The sequence below is a fragment of the Talpa occidentalis genome, unplaced genomic scaffold (assembly GCF_014898055.3).
Source record: "Talpa occidentalis isolate TD23 unplaced genomic scaffold, MPIMG_talOcc4v2.1 talOcc4.16, whole genome shotgun sequence".
Classification (NCBI taxonomy): Eukaryota; Metazoa; Chordata; class Mammalia; order Eulipotyphla; family Talpidae; genus Talpa; species Talpa occidentalis.
This window is the reverse complement of record NW_023601653.1, coordinates 47,269,796-47,279,915: the sequence shown is the minus strand read 5'-3', so window position 1 is coordinate 47,279,915 and position 10,120 is coordinate 47,269,796.

Sequence of the window (10,120 nt, the reverse complement as noted above, 5' to 3'; positions counted from 1 at the left end):
GTAGTAGTAGTAGTAATGGTTATAATATTAATAAATATCTAGCCTTTGCTGCATATACACTGTGTGCTAGACACTACGCTAATGTTTTCTTGTGTAATTCTCCTTATAAAACTTCTGTAGGTTAGGAGTTATTATCATTTTCATTCTAATATGATACGAGTAAGGCCTAGAGAAAGTAACCTCCTTCCCCAAGATCACATAGCCAGAAAATCTTCATTAAATCTAGTATGTGATTTTGAGCACTCTGGCTCAGAAGTTCTCAAACTTGATGTTGTTGTTTTATTTTCAAGTACAGATTGAATAATTTGTCCCCCTATCTAAGGGCTAACTCTGAAGTTCCAAGTTTCAAATGGTTTTTTCCAAACCTTTCTCTAAGAGGAATGGGCTTGCTGGATGTCAGAGGACTGAGGTCTTCAAGGAGGTATTAGAGCTGAAAGAGGCAAACTCAGGGGAGCAGACATGGCATCCCCTTTCCTGTGAAGTGCGTTTATTCATCTGTTATGAACTCACTCTAATGCAACTTTACTTTTAGTGTAATAAATTGTATTAACTTTATGCTTGAGTGGGTTATCTCTCAAAATAGAAAAATGTGTATTTCCAAGAGTCTTCTTTCATTTACACATGGAAGTCTATGGGAGTTAAAAAAAAATGGATTTTAAGAGCCTCAGTGATGGCTAAGAAATTGCTATTTCAGTCTTGAAAATTGCCTTTTCTACCAGAAACACTGAGAAAGAAAATCAGACCATCGGATCTTGCTGGATTGGAAAAAATTACTCAGGTGCTGAGATGGCCACTAAAACTTGATCCCTTTCCCCCTAACAATGAGGTAGAAATTAAAACTCAGGCTTCCTCATCAGAATACCTAATAGATAGGCTAATGCAGGAAGCCATTTTTTTTTAATGGAAGAAGGTACACAAAAATTCTGAGTCATTTTTTTCTGTTGTGGGGAGATTCAGATAACTCTATCAAAAATTGTGGTAAATATTAGGAGCCTAAATGAACTCATTCATTTACTATTAATGTTTCTCTATGCAATTAGCTTCATCTCCCGTCTTTAGCCTACAGTTGCCTCACTCAAGTTTGTTAACAAATAACTGTGATTATTTTGATATAGCCCTATAATTTGATTAACCTAAGTCATATTACAGCATCCAATCTTTCTTTTTTAATAGTCACATAAAATTAATTGAACTCGCCTTTATAAACAATTATGGAAAGTCCAAGATTCTTCGCTATAAACTTCTCCCCAGTGGGGAAGATGCTTGTATCGCCTTTTACCTTTAATTGCAAATATCTGCCATCATCACAGTTCTTGCTCACCTCTTAGTCCTCTGCCACCTACTGGGTTCTCTTCTTACTTCTTTCCAAGCAGGTTTGTCCTTTACAAAAGTCCCTTTAATAATGCCATCTCGTGTCATGGACTTTACTGCAAGTTAGGGATTCAGTTTGAGATTAGAATATAGAATAGAAAGCAATAAAAAAGAATATTAAAATTTTTGGTTTTCAAATGGGATATAAAAGGAAACTGTTATCAGTAGTATGGTATTGCAAGTTGAAAGATTCTAAGAAAAGAACATTGTGCTGATCATTTTGCCATGTATACTGATGTTTGACTGGGGCCTCTCTGGTGGCCTAGGCGTTAAGTATCAGCTCTGTCACTGCTGTGACCTGAGTTGGCTCCCTGGCCAGGGAGCTGATCCACATAGGGCACAGCAGACCTGCTCCCCTTTGCAGTGGATTTCAGTAGATCTGCCTGTTCTGCTCCCCACTCTGTCTCTGGGGAATCCTCCTGCCCCACACCTCGGGCCTACACACCAGTTCTTCTACGCAAAAATCCTCAAAAACTAAATGTTCAATTATTGTGCTATACAGCTTAAATGTAAATAATGTATGTAAATTCTATTCCAATTAAAAAAAATAGGATATAAAGAGCTATAAAGAGTATTACTCCCACTCTACCAAAAGGAAAAACTTAAATAATAGACAAGATCATATATTGTTTTGAATTTATCAAAAATCGAAAAAACAACTAGCCTGAAGCTGAGGAAGTTGGTGATATCCAAAGGGACCAGGCTGCCCACCTTGGCACACTCAGGTAAGGCCAAGAGGTGAAGGGAGTTCAGTTTTGTCTTGCTACAGGTTACGGGGCTGGCTAGTGTGAGAGTAGAGAACTGACACATGTCTAAGGAATTCGTGCATGGGCCAAAGAAAGTCACAAGGAAAGTTAGTAAATACTTCTAATGAAATGAAAATAAAGTATGTAAAATTTTTGGAATGCAATTAAATTAGTCTACAAAGGGAAATATATAGTGTATGATTATCAATAAACACATTTTCCTGATCCATTTGAATTGGCCATGAACTTCAATGCTGTATTTAATGGTATGAATAAGAGGGCTATCCTTGATCTGGTTCCTAATCTTAAAAGATCTGCATCTAAAATCCCTTTATTAAGTATAATGTTAGGAGCTTTGGTACTAAATTTTACCAAGGTTGTTCTTTTTTTTTTATTTTCAAGATTTTTAAAAATATAGAAAATCTTTTCAAACCAACTAAATTATTCAGGGGATACGGTTTGAAAGCTCAGGGTGCAAACCATTAGAAAAAAATCAAACAATCTATATTCTAAACAAAAAGCACATGCAGTTGAAATTACTATTGATCATGAAGTTAAACCACGTGAAATTGCCAAGTTTGTTCTCTTTTTCCTTAACTCATTAAAAAAATCTTAATAGGAATTCATCTCATCAAATATTTTTCTGTATCAATTAAAATAATTATATGATTTTTCCCCTTAGCCTATTAATATTATAATAAATATATTTTATAAATAGATTTTATTGAGGTATAATTTATGTATGATATTGTATTATTTTAGCTGTACAACATAGTGATTTAATAGATGTATATATGGTGAAATAATTATTGCCATAAATTGGTTATTATCTATCACCACACATTCTTGCAATTTCTTTTCTTATGATGAACAGTTTTAAGATATGCTTTTAGCAACTTTCAAATGCATAATATAATGCTATTACTATAGTCACCGTGCTGTACTTTTTATCCCCAATAATATATTTCTTATATTGATTTTCTGATGTGCCTTGCCTTATGATATATTATTTTTAATGTATTTTATTTATTTTACAATTAGTTAATATTTAAACTAATTATTATACTTTATTTTTATATTTATTTAATATTTAAACTAATTAATATATTTTATTTATTTTACATTTATTGAATATTTAAATAAATTAATAAATTTTAAGTATGAAATACATGTAATATTGTAGATTTGGCTCACCATTACTTAGGATGTCTGAATCTATAGGCACTGCTAAAGTAGGGACATAGTTCCCTCTTGCCAGTTTCCCTTTTGAATCCCCTTTAACTGTCACCATTTGGTTGTGTCTACTTCCTCCCAACAAAGTCGCTTCCCCTTCTTTCTCCGTCCTCAAGTCTAGAAGGCTCTCTACTGGAAATTTTAGTGCAAAAAATTTTTTTGTTGGTTTTTAGGAGCCTTTTAGTTTTCTCAGCCTTGAACAGTATCTTTCTTTTTTTTAAAGTCTGCATTTTTTTTTTTTTAAGATTTATTTACTTATTTATACAAGCACTGGGTACAGTCAGAAGCGCGGGAGGGTGAGAGAATTCACCAGAGCCAGAGCGGGGAGCAGAGCAGGCAGAAGGACCGAAGTACACTGCTGAGGGGGGCAGCGGGCGGCAGGAGAGGTCTGCGCGCCATGTGGGACCCTCCTCTGGTGGCCGGGGAGCAGCTGGGGATTGAACCTGCGCTGCAGAGGCTGCGGGCAGCTTCGCAACCCAGCTCTCAACCGCTGCGCCACCGGAGAGGCCCTGAACAGTATCTTTTAAAGAGAAACTCAGTGTATTGTCATTCGGAGTAAAAAGCCCATTAATGTTTCCCTGGGTTTCTTTTTTAAGTTCTACAGACATGCTTCCCTGCTGGTGCAGGGGTTCAGCCTCAGTGCTATCAAGCTATCACCAGCCACTGTGCATGAGTTCGATCCCCAGCCGGGGTGCTGACCCACATGGCGCAGCAGCCCTCTCCTGTCTCTCTCGCTGCTCTCCTCAGCAGTGGAGTTCAGTAGATCTGCCTATTTTGCTCCCCACTTTGTCTCTGGTGAGCTCTCTCACCCCCCGCACCTCTGGCCTACACACCAGTTCTTGTATGCATAAATAAATAAAAATAAATCTTAAAAAAATGTTCTACAGAGAACCAGAGGAAGGAGAGGTCTGCTGCCATGTGGGACCCTCCCCCCGCGGCCCGGGATGGAACCCCCGCTGCAGAGGCTGCGGGCAGCTTCCCAGGCCAGCGCTCAACCGCTGTGCCAAAATCAGTATATTTTTAAATAAAATAATTTTTTGTATTTCCTTACATGGTTGTTCATTCTTGTGCAATATTGGATTTCTCCCCTCAGGTGTCATCCCTGTAGCTCTCCCACCACTGCAGCACCCGTGACCATCACCACAGTGGCTTGTGCTCTTTCCTCCCCTGTTCTCATCCCTCTCTCCACCCTGCCCCTGCTGTGTGCCTCAGATCTAAGGTAAACTTGCAGCTTTTGTGTTTTCCTGACCCTTTGCTCACTTTCTCTGTATTCCATAAGAATATAAATGAAACCACTCAATATTTATCTTTTTCCTTCTGACTTATTTTGCTTATCATAATCCCTTCCAGCTCCATTCACGTAGCCACAAATGGCATGAGTTTATCTTTTTGATCACTAATTAGTATTCCGTTGTGTATATAGACCACATCTTCTTGATCCATTCATCTGCTTGGGGGCATTTGGGTTGTTTCCATATCTTAGCTATTGTAAATAGTGTGGGGACCAGCAGATTTTTGTCCATTTTTGGAGCAAATCCTTGGAAACGTTCCTTACCATTATACTGTTGCCTTGCAGAGGGCAGCATTAGGAGCATTTCAGGATGAGGGAAAAATTCACTCAAAGTCCAGGTGGGTTGGAGCAATGAGATGCCTAGAGGGGCTACACTGGGCAGCCCCATCCAAAGGCAGTCTTGTGTATACTAGAATCAAGTTCAAAGATGGGGCAAGCACGTAGGGAATGTACATGCATGGGTGATGCTTTATGGGGGATGTGAGCTCACGTGGGTGACCAGGGGCTATTGTCTGGGGGGCTCCATTGTCCTGCTGGTCAAAGCATATTTGTATTCCCTATTCTTACCTATCTTTCTGCTAACCCTTACAAGTAAGGTATTTAGCTGATCGCACTAATCTGGCCATAGTATCTGCCTACTGTTTTCAGCAGATACCAATTTCCCAGTATGTTCTCAGACCAGGACTTTTGTCCTTGGTAAAGGGCCTCCCACCTGACTGTCTGCCTAGCTGACCAGCAGGAACTCTGGGTACCAAGACAATAGCCCCAAGAACAAGGAGGGCTGGGATCCCACATTATACCACAATCAGTCACTCAAGTGGAGAGGGCCTATGTGAGCAAGGCATGAGGGTTGAGCTGCAGACCTGGTGTCTTCATTTCTTTAAAAGAGACAAAAGAAAACAATGCTTCTTCCTCACCTTGAAACTGGGCATATATTCCTTCACTCTTCCATCAACAAATATTTTGGGCCTATTATGTTTCAGACACTTTCCCAAAGGCTGATGTTGTGAGACTAAAAAGCAGTGAACAAGACAATAAATGATCTGGAACTTACATAGAATGAAAGAAAATCCCAAACACATAAATACAAAATTTAATACCAGGTAGTGATAAGTGCTTGGAAGAAAAATAGTTCCGGTGAAGAAACAAAAAAAGGGCGTGGGATGCTGTCATGAATCGTGGCCTAGAAAGAACTTCTGAGGTCTTCTTCTGTCCTTATGTTACAGGGCAGGGAGAGGGGCACCCCAGAACCCCCAAACCTGCCTGCTCTAAATTGGTTCTGCCATCTGCCACATCAAGACAAAATATACTCTCGTGCATAAGATCTTTAATGGAAAGGAACTTTCATACAATTAGTGTACAACAAAGAGAAGGGGGAGAATAGTTTCAAAATCAAGCTGTTATAGGACAGGGAGAGGGGCAGCCCAAACCCCGCAAACCTGCCTATTCTAAATGGGTTCTGCCATCCGCCGCATCAACACAAAACATAGGAGACTTTAATGGGAAGGAACTTTAATAAAACTAGGAAACAATACAGGTAAGGCAAAGAATCTAATTTCTAAATGAAGCACCCAAAGTTACCCATCCCCTTGTGGGTAAAAGTCCATCCATATGGGATCGGCCCAGAGCAAGGCCCCAAAGCCTGCCACAAGTCTAAAGCATCTTCCAGTGGGGACCCACAGCAAAGGGTCAGAAACAACCAGACAAGCCCGGAAGGAAAAGAGCAAAATCAACATCAAGATAAAAGCTGCCATTGTCACCTCCCCATGGGTCTCACCCACATCTGTGTCACCCAGTCCACGACCACAAGACAAGCGGTTTCTTCACGTGTCTCTAGGCTCCATGCGCCTCCTCCAGGTCTCCTGGCTCCATCCTGCTTCCTTCCTCAGTCTCTTCTGCAGCTTCTCCTCTTCCTGCTCAGCTCCACCCTCCCTTGGGTGGGGCAGGGAACCTCCCCCTTTCCTGGGGACAACCCTGTTACAAAGCACCCAAAGTTTCCCATCCCCTCGTGGGTAAATACCCAGCCAAGTAGGGTTTGGCTTGAATCAGGACCACTGAGCCCAAAAGCTAATCACAATTCTAAGGCATCTCCTGGTGGAGACCCATAGGAAAGGGATAGAAGGGCCCAGTGCATCTGGGACAGAAGGAGCAAAATCAAAGTCAAGGTCAAAGCTACCATTGTTAACCTCCCTGGGTCTCTCACCCACGTCTGTTTCAACTTGTCCAGGACCAAGAAGCAAGTGCAGCTTCTTCACATGTCTCTTTGCTCCATGTGCCTCCTCCAGGTTTCCTTCTGGCTCTCCATTCTCCTTCCTTCCTCCTCCCTTGTCTTTACTCCAGCTTCTCCTCCTCCCTGCTCAGCTGCACCCTCCCTTGGGTGGGGCAGGGAACCCCCCCTTTCCCTGGGGACCACCCTGTTACACTTATTGTATTACTTATTCCACATCTTGTCTTTTCCTTCTTTCTTCTGAGTTGTTGATATTTGAACAGAGATCTCTTTTTTAACTCACTTTTTCATTTTCTTACATCGCTGTTCATTTTTGTGCAATATTTGAGATGTGGAAGTGAGGGAATCAGACACGCTGACCCCTGATCAGAGCCTTTCTGGTTGAAGGACAGACAAAACCCGATGAGCACACTGGCTTGTGTGAGGGACAGTGACATGGTGAATGTGGCTGAAGCAACATGAGGGAGGACAGAGTGAGGATGACGAGGTCTTAACCCCAGTTAGGCCAAGGGGACCTATAGGCCATGGTGATAGGCTTCTAAAATGCCTGCTTTTCCTCAAATGCTCAGAGGATTTGTTCTTATTTTTTTTAAGATTTTATTTATTTATGTATTCATTTATTCATACAAGAACTGGGGTGCAGGCCAGAGGTGTGGGGGTGAGAGAAATCACCAGAGACAGAGTGGGGAGCAGAACAGGCAGACTGACTGAAATACACTGCTGAGGGGAGCAGTGGGTGAGACGGGAGAGGTCTGCTGTGCCCTATGTGGGTCAGCTCTCTGGCTGGGGATCAGTCAGGCCACAGTGGCTGGTGATAGCTTGATAGCACTGAGACTTTAACCCCTGTGCCACCAGGGGATTTATTCTTGGACACACACAGGGACATGCTCAAATGTTGCCTCTAGTAGAGTCTTTGGCAAGGGGCATTGTGTTTTCATTGTTGGAAGGATTCCTTTGTGCTGGGGCAGGAGAAATCACATGAGCTGGATAAATAAAGGGATCCAGTGGTCCTGCAAACACCACAGGAGATGGATGAAACCTGGGTCGCGGTAAGGGATGCCTTGGGAGGGTTTAGATTCTCCCAAACATTGTATGCCTTAGTTCCAGGTGCAGTGGCAGGAACGGGATGACTGGCATTTCTACAACAACAATCCTTTCCCCCCTCCAGATTACTCTGGGTTTCCCCCTTCTAGAAAAGACACATCTGTTTCAGGCCCTGAATTATAGTGTGGTGATTCACGCTTAACTGTCTGAATGGTTGCATAGCCCTGGGCCCCGCATTTCTGAATGCACAAGATACTAATTATTAGAACATCATTCACACCGTGTGAGTTCTTATTGCTTATCTTTTTTATAGGATGCTGAGAGTGGGGAAGAGATAGTGCCTCTGAATGACCAGCGTGCTCACTTAAATAATGTCAGACAAGTTATTCCATAGAACACTGAAGAAGGTAAGAATGTGAAGAGAAATAACTGGTCTTTCAGAGACAGGAATTTCTTTTCACAAAGTGCATTAACCGATAGTGGTATTAACAGCCCAGAGTCTACACATACGAAAACTTTGGATCAAATCTTTAGTCCCTCTTGTAAGGAAAGGGCCTTACAACCAAACATGCAGCTTTTGAAAGTGATTCTCAAAAGCTTTGACATTTGTCTGTGAATTTATATACAGATCTGACAAAACTTTTGTGATGGATTTCGGAAATTTATTTTGTCATCACTTAAGGAAAAAGTGTGGTGACTTTGGATGGTTCAAAAACAAGAACTTATGAAACCATGAGAAGAATCCACATTGGTAGTGAATAATACTATTCTCACAGCTGGACCATCTGCTGGGTTATTCAGACATAACTGTGTATGGCTAAAAGTCTGTCATAAAATACCAGCTGAAGATAAGAGCTGACATCTACTTCTAATTTTCCAAGTCTTAAATTGCCTTTCATTCTTTAAGTTCTAGAAAAAAGGGCTTCATTTACAATGGTCTTGGCTTCTCACAAAATGTGGTCTTTTTAAACAAATGACAATGTTAGTAGATGTTAGGACAAGAACTTGACATTTTCATTGTCAATTTTGTACCAGCAAAGTGCATCCTTCAACATGTTCTGCTATCCATCCCCCTTTTGCTTTCATTCATCTTATTTTTAAAGATTTGTTTTTATTTATTTATACATACAAGAACTGGGGTAAAGGCCAGAGGTGCAGGGGTGAGAGGATTCACTAGAGGCAGAGCGGGGAGCAGAACAGACAGATTGACTGAAATCCACTGCTGAGGGGAACAGCAGGTGAGACAGGAGAGGTCTGCTGCACCATGTGGGTTAGCAACTTGGCTAGGGAGCGAATTTGTGCTGTAGTGGCTACTGATAGCTTCATAGTGCTGAGACTTATAGTGCCACCAGGGTGGCCCCTCATCTCATTTTCAAAAGCTCTCCTACTTTCATCATTGCTTAGTGGGTACAAAAACCCTTCAATATCACTGTGCCAGCATGCAAACTCTGGTTCCACCACTTACTGGCTACATAACAGGGGCATCAATTTCATAATCTTAAAGTGGGGACAGTGTAAGTCTTAGCTCATTGGTTGTGGAGTGGAATAGAGTTAATTTGGCATTTAGAACCCTGCTTGTCACAGAGCAAACACTTTACAGAGTCCATCATTATTGTGATAATAAAAGCAATCATTGCTGGTATTGCTAAGTTGAATTGGATAACGTGGATGAACCTCTAGTTCTTTTTTGATGGCTAATATGATGGTTTATGCATAACGAGGACTCCACAGTACCTAATAAATGCAGGTTGTTTAATGTAAATATGAACTAAAGAAACAATATCAATTAACAACTCATTTCCTGTGCGGCAGACTGTTCTAGATGCTTTGTGCAGTCAATGGTTATTCATCAAATGTCTCCTAGGTGACTAAGATACTGGAAATGGACTGAGGAACCAAACAGATTTGGCTCCTGCTCTATGAAGTAGTTATTATTAGCAGGTAAAATATATTAAAGCTTCATGCATTTAAATAACTTGCTTATTGCTGCATAGTTAATAAGTAGTAACTTCCTCATTCGGAAGTTCATATTCTGCTTACTCATTTTGCTTTCTCCTGGGATGAGATAGTTGAGGTTTTGGAAACTTAGTAAGTTAAATCAGTTAAATTTTGAGCATTTGACCACCATAAAGAATGTGGGTAGTGGATCATACCACAGTAGTTCCCCATCCATAGTTTCACTTTACTAAAGTAGTTCCCCTTTACACT